This window comes from Salvelinus sp. IW2-2015, linkage group LG23 (genome assembly GCF_002910315.2).
Source record: "Salvelinus sp. IW2-2015 linkage group LG23, ASM291031v2, whole genome shotgun sequence".
In the NCBI taxonomy this organism is placed as follows: Eukaryota; Metazoa; Chordata; class Actinopteri; order Salmoniformes; family Salmonidae; genus Salvelinus; species Salvelinus sp. IW2-2015.
The window spans coordinates 47,189,075-47,203,932 of NC_036863.1; the positions used below are offsets into that span (position 1 = coordinate 47,189,075).

Below are 14,858 nucleotides of genomic sequence, written 5' to 3' on the forward strand. Positions count from 1 at the left end.
GTGTATCAGTACATCTAGTCACTCCAAAGATACAGGCGTCCTTCCTAACTCAGTTGTCAGAAAGGAAGGAAACTACTCAGGGATTTCACCATGAGGCCAATGGGGACTTTAAAACAGTTACAGAGTTTAATGGCTGTGATAGGAGAAAACTGAGGTTGGATCAACACCATTGTAGTTACTCCACAATGATAACCTAATTGACAGACTGAAAAGAAGGAAGCTTCTACAAAATAAAAATTTATAAAAACATGCATCCTGTTTGCAACAAGGCACTAAAGTAATACTCCCAAAAAATGTGGCAAAGCAATGCACTTTTGTCCTGAATACAAAGTGTTGTGCTTGGGCCAAATCTAGTACAACACATTTGAGTACCACTCTCCATACTTTCAGCATAGTGGTGGCTGCATGATGTTATGGGTATGCTTGTAATCGTTAAGGACTGAGGATTTTTTCAGGATAAAAAAAATGGAATTGAGCTAAGCACAGTCAAAACCCTAGAGGAAAACCTGGTTCAGTCTGCTTTCCACCAGACACTGGGAGATGAATTTACCTTTCAGGAGGACAGTAACCTAAAACACAAGGGAAAATCTACACTGGATTTGCTTACCAAGAAGAAAGTGAGTTGAATTTGCTTGAAAATCTATGGCAAGACTTGAAAATGGTTGTCTAGCAACTATCAACAACCATTTTGACAGAGCTCGAAGAACTTTGAAAATAATTTGACAACAACCAATTTGACAGAGCGTGCAGAATGTTTAAAAGAATAAAGGCCAAATGTTGCACAATCCAAGTGTGGAAAGCTCTTCGAGACTTAACCAGAAAAACTCACAGCTGTTATCGCAGCCAAAGGTCATTCTATTGACTCAGGGCGTTGAATAAATATCTAATCAAAATACATCTACATCTACATATATATATATATATATATATATATATATATATATATATTTACAAATGTTAGAATTTCTATTCCACTTTAACATGTGTAACCTTTTTTTAGCTAGGCAAGTCAGTAAAGAACAAATTCTTATTTACAATGACGGCCTACTGGGGAACAGTTCAGGGGCAAAATTACAGATTTTTACCTCGTTAGATTGGGGATTTGATCCAGCAACCTTTTGGTTACTGTCCCAATGCTCTAACCACTAGGCTACCTGCCGCCAACATTACAGAGTATGTTGTGCCGATCATTGACAAAAAATGACAATTATTGAATCCCACTTTGTAACACAACAAAATATTGAAATCGTCAAGTGGTGTGAATACACTCTGAATGCATATTGGGAATATGGTGCATTTCGAGAGGCACATTAGGCAGCACAGTATTTAAATGATTGACATGTTACATGTCAGAGAAAAAAGTGGTGTTCCCATGGCACTGACCTTGCCCAGGAAGTGCTTCCTGTAGGCGCGTGCTGCGTCGTTACTCTCCAGCCGGTACCCATAACCCACTAGGGCAGCGTCCCCCTCGTCCCCTTCTCCTCCCCCTCCATCGTCCCCCCTGTCACACAGGTTGGGGTACCGAGAAGGTGGTGTGGGGACGAGGGCGTCAGGGTCCTCGATCCAGTATCCCCCAAACTCTGGCAGGATCACCTGGGGGTACGGACCACCCCTCTCCAGCACCTGGGGAGGGACAAATAACAGAGTAAGAACCATCCTCTGTGTGTGTGTGTGTGTGTGTGTGTGTGTGTGTGTGTGTGTGTGTGTGTGGTGTGTGTGTGTGTGTGTGTGTGTCAGTGTGTCTGCATGTTATCAGCTTGCTGACGTACCTCCTCTATCCTGGGGTATGGGATGTAGTCATCCTGTAAGAGAGAGTGGAATCAGGTTCGGCTGTACATAGAACACACACACACAGTAGTCTGTACAAAGATTTGAAAAGCAGCTAACACAAAGGACAAGATGAGCTCGACACAAAATAAATATGACCATGAGGTGTTTTTTGTCTTTCTCTTGTAACAATGTAGTATGAATAAATTTGTGCTTTATGTTTTACACCACAAAGACAAGCAAACTCACATGCATTACTGTCTGAACTAAAAGCTCCAAAAAACTTTACTTGACTTTTCAAATCATTGGTGAATGGGATAAGGACCGCCGAAATGAATGAATGACAACAGAGAATATGAGTTTGTAAATAAAGAGGTATGAAAGTCATTCATAGTCAATTTCCACTATATACAGTATATTCAGTGAACGGATGGATATGAGGAAAGGCAGACAGGCAGACAGGCAGACAGGCAGACAGAACAGACGACCAGACCAGACCAGACAGACAGACAGAGGAGAGAGAGAGAGACAGACAGACAGACAGACAGACCAGACAGACAGACAGACAGACAGACAGAACAGACAGACAGACAGACAGACAGACACAGACAGACAGACAGACAGACAGACAGCACAGACAGACAAGACAGAGAGACAGACAGACAGACAGACAGACAGACAGACAGGCTGTCCACACCTTCATGTCTCTGAGGACCAGCCACTGTTTTTTCTGCTACCTCTGGTACCTGCTTAGGGGAGTTAGGGGTTATACGTGCAATGTATGGGGTAGATGTTAGAGGTTAGGGGCAGAGGGTTGGGGGGTTGGGTAGATCGGTATGGCGTGATGTGGAGGCAAGGGGTTAGGATGTAAGGGATAGAGGTTTCGGGAAAGGATGTTGGATATTTATGAGGGTGAGATGTTTGGAGTTGTGATTGATGAGAATAAGGGTTGTAGGCGTTAGAAAGCACAAATAAGAGAATATTAAAAGCATGGTAGTAAGAGTGTAGAGTGAGTGGTTCTGAAACCTTGTTGCTATATATAATGACTGACATTGCATTCTGGGAAGTGTCAAAAGTCATGAACCCCCTGATGACCTCATGGTAACCTTTGACCTATGACATTATTATCAGTTCTGTTGTCACCTGGAGGATTCTGGGTTATTAATCAGACAGACACAGACGGCAGGAGTTCCATGCTTACCTCCATCTTCTCCATCATGTCGAAGAAATGGGCAGACTGGGGAGAGAGAGAGAGAGAGAGAGGTGAGATTCTTTCTCACTCTTTTTAAAGTCATTTTTTGGGCCATTTCTCTGACATCGCTTCTTCTCACATCACTTCCTGGTCCTGACTGAACTGCAGCGGAGAGGAAGAGGCAGAGCGAGAAGTTTTACTCAGTCCAAAATCTGTCCAAGTGAAAATAACTTGGCATACTGCCAAGTGAGGAGTTTTTGTATGGGGGTCAATGAGAGAGTGTTGAATTTAGTCAAGATAAAAATGTATTGTTATTTTTATACATGAGGCTTATTTGATCGAGTAGAAGTTTGGTAATGCTTAGGTTGTTCGAGTGTTCTGATATAAATGTGATGCAAGTGACATCCCGGCAACTTTGAGAAAAACACTTTATATCAGAGTTGTACCTGTTGAAATTCGAGATGAACCTATGCATATTCATGAGGCTAGCATAGCATCTCATTCTCCATTTAATATGTCTCTCATAGAATATTCTAAAATGTATTAAAATAACGAGATGTATCCACCAATCCAAAGAGAGGAATAGGCGGGAGCTTGACAGCCCGCTGTTCCACTCGGTGGTCAACGAATCCAATTGTTAGGGTGGAGACACAAGCATCTCATCATTATACCCAGTATCTCTGGCTGCAGAAGCAGCAGAGACACATCACTCCCTCCCAGGCCGGACTCGGATGACCCAGCATTTCACTGAAATAGACCCTGACTGTAGACTGTACTCTAACAGCTATTATAAACTGTGTGGTTTGAGCCCTGAATGCTGATTGGCTGAAAGCCGTGGTATATTTAAGCAATCAGGAATGAGGAGCTGTGGTATATGGCTAACGGCTGTTCTTAAGCACGATGCAACGCGGAGTGCCTGGACACAGCCCGTGGTATATTGGCCATATATCACAAACCCCTGAGGTGCCTTATTGCTATTATAAACTGGTTACCAAAAACAAATTACGTTGGTAACCAGTTTATAATAGCAATAAGGCACCTCGAGAGTTTGTGGAATATGGGCAATGTACCACAGTTAATGGCTGTATCCACCCACTCCGCTTGCGTTGTGCTTCAGAACAGTATTCATATCCCTACTCAGCTGCGTGCAATCTGTATATTGTTGAAATGTTCAGCTGAACAACAGCCAACTCCTACATTACACATACTGCAGACATAGTAGGATCTGTACTGCAGTAACGTTTGTCTCTATGAACGCTTATACCTAGGAGTGTTGATTTCACACACACAGAACCCAACACACATTTACAGGCACTCTCTCACACACAATCATCACCTACAGCATGCTGTGGCACAAGAAATCAATGGTTGAGAACGCAATGCCGCTAACGGATATACATTTACATAAGTGTACACATTCAAAACGCCATACTACCTGCTGGGGATGGTCAGTCACTGTCCATTAGAAACTGGTTCTCTCTCCTTCTCCATTCTCTATGCCTGTGTGGGTGTGTGTATGTGTGCATGGGTGTTTCTATGGTTGTGTGTGTGTGTGTGTGTGTGTGTGTGTGTGTGTGTGTGTGTGTGTGTGTGTGTGTGTGTGTGTGTGTGTGTGTGTGTGTGTGTGTGTGTGTGTGTGTGGTGTGTGTGTGTGCGTGCGTGCTTCTATGTGTGTGTGTGTATGTGTGCGTGCGTGTGTGCGTGCATGTTTCTATGTGTGTGTGCATGAGTGTGGGTTACCTTCATGGTGGGGGGTGCGGTGCGCGGGAGGAGAGGGGGGGCAGTCTGCCAGGGGAACATTAGAGATGGTCAGCAGCTCTCTCTCCTGCTTCCTAAAACAATCAACAGCAACAATAAAACGGTCATCACTCCTACAATACACCTTTAAAACGGTCCTCTCTCTGTCTACCTCGTTCCATCACAAACACACACAACAATCATTATGTGTACTAACTTCTCTGTGTGACACAGAAATTAAATATGTCCTAGTTTGACCATTGCTATCATCAGCACCGTGAAAAAAGAGAGAAAGGGGAAGGGAAATTCAAAGAGAGACAGAGAGAGAGACGGGGGGAGAGAGAGACGGGGGAGAGAGCTAGAGACGGGGAGAGAGAGAGAGAGAAAGAGAGAACGAGACAGAGACGGGGGAGATAGAGAGAGAGAGACACACACACACACACACACACACAACACACACACACACACACCACACACACACACCCACACACACCCACACACACACACACACACACACACACACACAACACCCACACACCTATTGTACTAGAATTTACTTGTTCATTGAATAGGAATTTTTATATATATAACAGAATTTTATTTACCTGTTATCCTGTTTATCTCACTCTTAACAAGTTATTAGTTAGTAGTTACTGTATTTCTGACTGCTATTCTTTCTTTTTGCAACATGAAATCACTATCAGTTAGCATGTGGAACATTCAGGGCCTAAACTCATCAACCTTTGGACTGAAGAGTTTAGCACTGGAGTTCAACAAAAATCTTAAAGATGTTGACGTCATCATTCTGCAGGAGACATAGTGTAAGGCTGACATTGTCACTCACTGCCCCACAGGCTACAGAGAGGTAATTGTGCCGTCACAAAAACACAGCTCTGTCAATAGAGGCAGAGACTCTGGAGGACTGATCATTTGGTACAAATCCAAACTACAACATCTAATTGATCCCCTCAAAATGGGCAAATATCACATTTGGTTAAAACTAAAAAAATAACTTGTACTGACAGAAAAAGATGTGTTCCTTTGCGCAATATATATCCCCCCCTCAGAATTCCCATATTACTCAGAGGAGATCTTCCCCACCCTTGAGGAAGAGACGTGCCATTTCCAGGCCCAGGGAAATGTGCTCATCTGTGGGGACACAAATGCGCGCACAGGAACACCACCTGATCTAACGACCACACGAGGGGACAGCTTTATTACAGGCCATACTGTTTCTAACTGTCTTAATCTCCCCCATAGAAACAACAGTGACAGCACCGTCAACAAAAACGGATTGGATCTTTTGCAGCTCTGTAGAAGCCTGGGTCTGTACTTTGTCAATAGTAGGTTACGGGGGGACTCTTTGGGGAGATTCACCTACTGCTCACCTCTTGGCCACAGTACAGTAGACTATATGATCACAGACATTGACCCTTTCTCTCTCAGCTCATTCACTGTCAAGCCACTAACACCTCTGTCTGATCACAGCCAAATTACGTTGTTCCTCAAAAGAACAGACATGGAAACAACCACACATTCACAGCCCAGTAAGCTGTACAACATCAGAAATTCATACAGATGGGCCCAAAACAGCACAGAAGAATACCAGAAAGCAACCTGTAACCAAAATATCCAAACACTCTTAGATAACTTTCTGGATACCACATTCACTCACAGTAAAGAAGGCATCAATCTATCAGTACAAAACATCAACTATATATTCAGGCAACCGGCAAAAGAAGCACGATTTAAATTGATAAAAAACAAAACAAAAAAGATCACAGATGACAACTGGTTTGATGCAGATTGTAAAATTATAAGGAAAAAGATTAGAACACTACCCAACCAAAAGCACAGAGACCCAAATAATGGTGAATTACGCCTTCATTACTGTGAGACTTTAAAACTCTATAAACGTACACTCAGAACCAAAAAAGCACAGTACAACAGCAAGCAGCTGACACTAATTGAGGAGTCCATAAACACAAACAACTTCTGGCAAAAAAAACTTTAAAAAATCTAAACAAGAGGAAATAGCGATACAAAATGGTGACATATGGACAACCCATTTTAAAACATTCTACAACACCGTTCAAATGGACACAAACACAGAACAACGCCAAATTCATGAGAAGTTGAATGGATTAGAAAAGCTATAAAGGACAATCAAAATCCACTGGACTCCCCAATTACTGACCAGGAGCTCTATAAGAAACTTCAGGCTCTCAAATTTAAAAAGGCATGTGGACCTGATGGCATCCTAAATGAGATGCTCAAACTCACTAGTGCAAAATTTCAATTGGCTATATTAAAACTGTTTAATTTGATCCTGAGTGTAGGTTATTTCKCTGACATCTGGAARCAAMMACTCATAACCCCAATCTATAAGAACGGAGACAAATTTGACCCTAACAATTACAGAGGCATTTGTGTGAACAGTAACCTGGGGAAGGTTTTCTGTAGTATTATCAATGTAAGAGTTCTAAACTTCCTTAATAAASACAATGTCTTGAGTAAAAGCCAAWTTGGATTTATACCAAAACATCGCACAACTGATKATATTTARACCCTACACACCCTMATAGYTAAACATGTCCACCAAAATAATACCAAAATATACGCTTGCTTTATCGACTTCCAAAAAGCATTTGATTCTATTTGGCATACAGGACTGTTCTACAAAGTTATTGAAAGTGGTGTAGGGGGTAAAACATATGACATAATTAAATCAATGTACAGTATATTGGCAATATGTGCAGCATTAAAATTGGTAAGAAAATAACATATTTTTTAACCAGGGTTGCAATCTGAGCCCTGCACTCTTCAATATTTACATTAACGAATTGGCCACTATTCTAGAAAAATCCTCAGCCCTTGGTGTTAGTCTCCACAATTCAGAAGTTAAATGCCTACTGTTCGCAGATGACCCATGCCTGCTGTCACCCACAGCACATGGCCTACAGTAGAGCCTGGACCTGTTAGAGCAGTACTGCCAGACCTGGGCCCCCCCAAAAAACCAAAATACTAAAATAATGATTTTTTCAGAGAAGATCCAGATCTCAGGGAATTAGACCAAAGTTCTCAGTTGGTACAAAATATATATAGTACTGTACACACTACAATTACTTAGGTTAAAAAATAAGCTCAACTGGACACCTTAATGAGGCATTGAATGAACTGAGAGAGAAAGCACGTAGGGCATTCTACGTCATTAAAAAGCTAATTCAAATTGAAATTCCTATTAAAATTTGTCTAAAACTAATTGAATATGTCATTGAACCAATTGCACTTTATGGCAGCGAGGTGTGGGGTCCACTTGCAAAACAAGATTTCATCAAATGGGACAAACACCCCATTGAAACCCTGCATGCAGAGTTCTGTAAGATTCTCCTACATGTCCAGAGGAAAACTACAAACAATGCATGCAGGGCAGAATTAGGCCAATATCCACTAATAATAAAAACTCAAAAAAGAGCAATTAAGTTTTGGAAACATCTAAAATACAGTGACCCCTCTCATATCATTACCAAGCCCTGCAATGCCAAGAGCTGAGCAAAGAAAGGAGTCCCCTCATCCAGCTGGTCCTGGGGCTGAGTTCACAAACCTGTTCTACTAACACACGGAAGCCTCAGGACCAGAACATCCAATCAATCAGAATAAACCAAATTACAACACAGTCAAAACAAAACTACATTGCTTATTGGGAAACACATGCACAAACACAAAGCAAAATGCAGTGCTATCTGGCCCTAAATCGACAGTACACTGTGGCTAAATATTTGACKATGGTTACTGATCAAAACCTTAGAAAAACCTTGACAAAGTACAGGTTCAGTGAGCACAGCCTTGCCATTGAGAAGGGTAGACACAGGAAAACCTGGCTCCCTGTAGAGGAAAGGCTGTGCAACCACTGCACAACAGCAGAACCTGAGACGGAGCTGCATTTCCTGACAAAATGTCAAAAATATAAAACAATTAGAGAGTGTAATTTTCCCAAATTTGAAACCCTTATTCAAGGTTTCAAAGACCTCTCTGATGAGGATAGGCTACCCGTCCTGTTGGGGGAGGACGCAGAGAGCTGTGGGTTGGCAGCGCACTACATTGCTGCCTGCCATAAGTTGAGAGACAGTGTCTGACAGACCAATCAACCTGCACATGTACTCTACTGTATGCTTATTGTTATTGTTCAATGTATGGTTATTTTGACCCTTGGTTATTGTTGTTACTGTTGTCCCGTTGAAAATTTTCATTCTCATTTTTATTTATTTTTATATTGTAAATATCCAAAATAAGCTTTGGCAATATGCACATTGTTACGTCATGCCAATAAAGCGAATTGAATTGAGAGAGAGAGAGAGACGGGGAGAGAGAGAGAGACGGGGAGAGAGAGAGTGAGTCGGGGAGAGAGGGAGGAGGAGACAGGGAGCTAGGAAAGAGGACAGAGAAGCGAGAAAGAGCCAAACAGAGAGGACGAGAGAGAGGAGGAGAGAGAGAGGAGAGAAGAAAAGAGAGAAGAGAAGAGAGAGAAGAGAAGAGAGAGAAGAGAGAGAGAGAAGAGAGAGAGAGAGAGAGAGGAGAGAGAGGAGAGAGAGAAGATCTGTTCTCTATAAATACCAGGCCAATCCTCATAAGCTCTTTCTGTTCATTGTTTTGTCATTGATTATCATGTCTTGTCCCTGTGCTTCCCTCTGCTGGTCTTATTAGTCTTTCTCTTTCTCTCTCTCTCTTCCTCCTCCCTCTTCTCCCTCTCCCGCTCTCTCTCTCTCTATCGTTCCGTTCCTGCTCCCAGCTGTTTCTCATTCTCCTAACGACCTCATTTACTCTTTCACACCTGTCCCTATTTAGCCCTCTGATTAAGGAAAGTCCCTATTTCTCCCTCTGTTTTCGCGCTTCTGTCCTTGTCGGATTCTTGTTTGATGTTTTGCTGTTCCTGTGTCCTTGTTCCGCCCTGTTGTGTTCTTTGCCTTCTTCAGATGTCTGCGTGGTGAGCAGGTGTCTATGTCAGCTACGGCCAGTGCTCTTCCGAAGCGACCTGCAGTCTGTGGTCGCGTCTCCAGTCGTTCCTCTCTATTGACGAGAGGATTTCAGTTTCCTTGTTTTGGATATTTACCATTTGATTATATCCAGGAGAATCTTATTTGTTTAATACTTGGAATAAAAAGACTCTGTTACTATTACTGTCGCTTTTTGGGTCCTCATTTCACCAGCATAACAGAAAATCCGACCAAATGGACCAGGCGACTACGGATTCTCGCAACACTGCCGTCGAGATCCAGGGAGCTATATGCTCGGCAGAACACGAGCAGGAATTGTGTGCTGCTGCTCGCCATGCCGTGGTAGACCCTGTCCGCTAGGTCTCCGAGTCTCTTCAGGACAGTTTCAGAGTCTCGTCTCGTGCCACCAGCTACTTCCTGGTCTTCCGAGTCTCCGGAACCTAGGGTTAATAACCCACCATGTTAACTCTGGCAACCCACTGAGTGTCGCTCCTTCTTCTCACCAGTGTGATATTGTGTTCTCTCTCCAGCCCTAACACATACTCAAGTAGAGAGAGCTCGGTCGCTTACGTCATAATACTTCCCTTACTGGTCGCGTCTCGGGGAGTTGGGGCACAGCTATGTGAGGCGAAGCAAGGCTGATGTTCTAACGTTTATCAGAGAACTTTATTTAAGAGGAGAATGATACGGGTTTTTGATCGTTCAGTTTTTTGGAAGGAGGCTTCCAGGGTCCTGGCTTCCCTTATGTCAAGGTGATCGATCCATAACGGATTACTCTATAGAGTTTCGCACTCTTGCTGCATCCAGTGACGGAACGAGCCGGCGGTTGCTCGCTCGTTTTCTGGAGGGACTCCACGCTGAGGTTAAGAGATGAGATTCTCTCCCGGGAGGTTTCTTCCAGCGTGGACTCTTTGATTGGCTCTCGCATCGCATTAGAACGACGGGTAGATCTCGTACCGAGCTCGTGGAAGAGAGCTCGCGTTAACGGTGTTTTCCCTCTCCGCATCTCAACCATCTCCTCCCCACCGGATGCTCAGAAGACTGAGCCCATGCAGCTGGGAGGTATTCGCATCTCGACTAAGGAGAGGGAACGGAGAATCACCAACCGCCTTTGCCTCTATTGCGGTTCTGCTGGACATTTTGTCATGTCATGTCCAGTAAAAGCCAGAGCTCATCAGTAAGCGGAGGGCTACTGGTGAGCGCTACTACTCAGGTCTCTCCATCAAGATCCTGTACTACCTTGTCGGTCCATCTACGCTGGACCGGTTCGGCTGCTCCTGCAGTGCCTTGATAGATCTAGGGGCTGAGGGTTGTTTTATGGACACGAAGCATGGGCTCGGAAACATGACATTCCCTCAGACAGTTAGGGAAGCCCACGCCCATTGTTCGCCTTAGATGGTAGTCTTCTCCCCAGTATCAGATGTGAGACACTACCTTTAACCCTCACTGTATCTGGTAACCACAGTGAGACATTTCCTTTTTTGATTTTTCGTTCACCTTTTACACCTGTTGTTTTGGGTCATCCTGGCTAGTAATGTCATAATCCTTCTATTAATTGGTCTAGTAATTCTATTCTATCCTGAACGTTTCTTGTCACATGTGAAGTGTTTAATGTCTGCTATCCCTTCCTGTGTCTTCTGTCCCTCTACTCAGGAGGAACCTGGTGATTTGACAGGATGCCGGAGGAATATCATGATCTGCGACGGTCTCAGTTCGGTCCAGAGCAGCTCCCTCTCCTCCTCACCGGTCTGATGATTGTTGTATTGATCTCCTTCCGGGGACACCTCCCCCTCGGGGTGACTATACTCTCTGTCGGCTCCCGAACGTAAGGCTCTCGAGGATTATCTGTCTGTTTCTCTCGACGCCGTACCGTGGTGCCTCTCTTCCTCTCCCGCCGGAGCGGAATTCTTTGTTAAGAAGAGGACGGTAACTCTGCGCCCCTGCGTATTTATCGAGGGCTGAATGACATAACGGTTAAGAATCGTATCCGCTTCCCTTATGTCGTCAGCTTCGAGATTTTGCAGGGAGCCAGGTTCTTCACTAAGTTGGACCTTCGTAACGCTTACCATCTCGTACGCATCAGAGAGGGGACGAGTGGAAGACGGCGTTTAACACTCCGTTAGGGCATTTGTAATACCGGGTTCTGCCGTTCGGTCTCGCTAATGCTCCACTGTCTTTCAGGCATTGTTAATGATGTACCTGAGAGACAGTCTGAACATTTTTGTTTTCGTTTCACTTGACGAATCCTGATTTTTTCACCGTCACTCGAGATTCATGTTCAGCACGTTCGACGCTGAACTCACGCCTCTTTAGAGAATTGTCTCTATTGAAGCGCTAGAAGTGCGCCCTTCATGTCTCCTCTGTCACATTTCTCGGTCTGTTTATTTCCGCTGAAGGCATTCAGATGGATCCCGCTAAGGTCCAGGCTGTCAGCGATTGGCCCGTTCCTAAGTCACGTGTCGAGTTGCAGCGCTTTTCTCGGTTTCGCTAATTTCTATCGCGTTTCATTCGTAATTTCGGTCAAGTGGCTGCCCCTCTCACAGCTTGACTTCTGTCAAGACTTGCTTTAAGTGGTCCGTGTCCGCCCAGGGAGCTTTTGATCTCCTCAAGAAGCGTTTTACATCCGCCCCTATCCTTGTTACTTCCTGACGTCACTAAACAATTCATTGTCGAGGTTGACGCTTCAGAGGTGGGCGCGTGGGAGCCATTCTTCTTCAGCGCTTCCAGTCTGACGATAAGGTCCATCCTTTCGGCTTACTTTTATCATCGCCTGTCGCCATCGGAACGCAACTATGATGTGGGTAACCGCGAACTCGGCTCGCCATCCGCTTAGCCATAGGCGAATGGCGACAGTGGTTGGTGGGGGCGACCGTCCCTTTATTGTCGTTTGGACTGACATAAGAACCTTGAGTACATCCGTTCGGCCAAACGACTTAATGCACGTCAAGCTCGGTTGGGCGTTGTTTTTCGCTCGTTTCGAGTTCGTGATTTCCTACGTCCGCGGAAATAAGAACACCAAGCCTGATGCCTTATCCCGTCTCTTTAGTTCTTCTGTGGCTTCTACCGACCCCGAGGGGATTCTCCTGAAGGGCGTGTTGTCGGGTTGACTGCGTTGGGGAATTGAGAGACAGGTAAAGCAAGCACTCACTCACACTGCGTCGCCGCGCGCCTTTGCTAGTAACCTTCTGTTCGTTCCTGTTCTCACTCGTCTGGCTGTTCTTCAGTGGCTCACTCTGCCAAGTTAGCTGGCCACCCCGGCGTTCGGGTACGCTTGCTTCTATTCGCCAGCGGTTTTGGTGGCCTACTCAGGAGCGGGACACGCGCCGTTTCGTGGCTGCTTTTCGGACTGCGCGCAGACTAATCAGGAACTCTCCTCCTGCCGGTCGTCTCAGACCGCTTCCCATTCTCTTTCGAGCATCGACCATGCTCACATCGCCTTAGACTTTATTACCGGTCTGCCTTCGTCTGCGGGTTGAAGACTCTTGATTCTTACGGTTATCGATAGGTTCTCGACGGGCCCAATTGTCATTCCCCTCGCTAAGGCTTCCTTTTCCGCTAAGGAGACGGCACAAATCATCATGAGAATGTGTTACAGAATTCATGGCCCTTCCCGTTGAGCGCCGTTTAGTACAGACGAGGTTCGCAATTCACGTCACAGTTTTGGAGGGAGTTTTCTGTTCATGTTTGATTGGGAGCTTCCGTCAGTCTTCCTCATCTTCCTCGGTTTCATCCCAGTCTTAACGGTCATAGCAAAAGGGCCAATCAGTCGATTTTGGTCGCATATTACGCAGGCCTTTCGTTTCAAACCCTGCGTCTTGGGCAGAGCAGCTCCCCTGGGCTGAGTACGCTCACAACTCGCTTTCCCTTGTCTGTCTTGCTTACCGGAGCTTATTGCCCCCGTTTTCAGAAGTAGTTCTTGGTCTAGCCAGCGCTTCTTCTGTTTTGCGTTCCCAGCTCGCGTCCGTAGCGTCCAATCTGAGCTTGTCTCCTCGCTCAGGGCTTTGTTGCTCCAACTGGTGTGAAGCCACCTGGACCGAGGAGGCGCTCAGTTCTAGCACTTTGCTTCCGTTACCAGGGCTGCAAGCTGTGGATTAGCCTGCCATATCAAAAACGTTTTCCAGGATTTAAGATGCCCTAAGGTTATTGTCGCGCAGAGAGTTGGCTTATCCCTCGTAACCGCCGCCTTACGACAGCTTCTCGCAAAGTTGTACGTGCCCGGTTCATTGGTCCGTTTCCGGTGCTCTCTCAGGGTCGTCAATCCTGTCGCTGTGGCGACTGCTTCTTCCGGCGCCACCCTGTGACTTCCAAGTGTGCTACTCTGTGTCAAGCCTTATCTTTCGCGCCCCCGTTCGTTCCTATCACCTCTCCCCCCCCTACCCGTCTCTTGTCGAGAGAGCGCTCCTATTAGACAAGGTACGGAAGACTGTTGGAACATGCGTTTCTTCGGGGCAGTGGTCACCAGTACTTAGTTGGTATTTGGCAGTGGTTACCTGGTCCTGCAGGTGAGGAGTTTGGGCGTTCCATCATCGGACGTTGCTGAACCGTTCGTTGATTGATGATTTCTCTTCGTTTGCCGCGCGAGTGGTTACCCTCTCGCGAGTATTTGCAGCCATTGCAGGACCACATCAGATGATGCATAGGAGAGGATAAGTGGTAACCCTGTCATTAGGATTATCACACTTGCATCATTCATCATGTATCTGTTCTTTGAGATCTCCGTTTGATGCCCGCCTACTTCCCCTACTGTGGTGCGTTATTAGAGTTAGATATCTAATTCATCTATTCACATCTCTTCTCTCTCCACATCTCCCTCTCCTCCGCGCGTGCTCCGCTCTCTTCTCTCTCTTTCGTTCCGTCTCTCGTTTCTTCATTCTCCTTCGACGAGCGCTCATCTTACTACTTGCACACATCTGTCCCCTGATTTTTGGCCCTCTGATTAGTATCTCTCCTATTTATCTCCCTCTGTTTTTCCGTGAACTTTGTCTAATCAGCGTGTCGTATTACATGTTTGCTATGTTTGCTGTTCCTGTGTCCTTGTTCCGCCCTGTCGTGTTCTTTGCCTTCTTCAGATGCTGCGTGTGAGCAGGTGTCTATGTCAGCTACGGCCAGTGCCTTCCCGAAGCGACCTGCAGTCTGTGGTCGCGTCTCCAGTCGTTCCTCTCTATTGA

The 14,858-nt window shown here is 45.3% G+C and overlaps 1 pseudogene; it reads right to left on the minus strand.

The window, feature by feature from the left end:
- Positions 1-14,858, minus strand: part of LOC111950078 (rap1 GTPase-activating protein 2-like) — a 73,182-nt pseudogene that overhangs the window by 20,204 nt on the left and 38,120 nt on the right.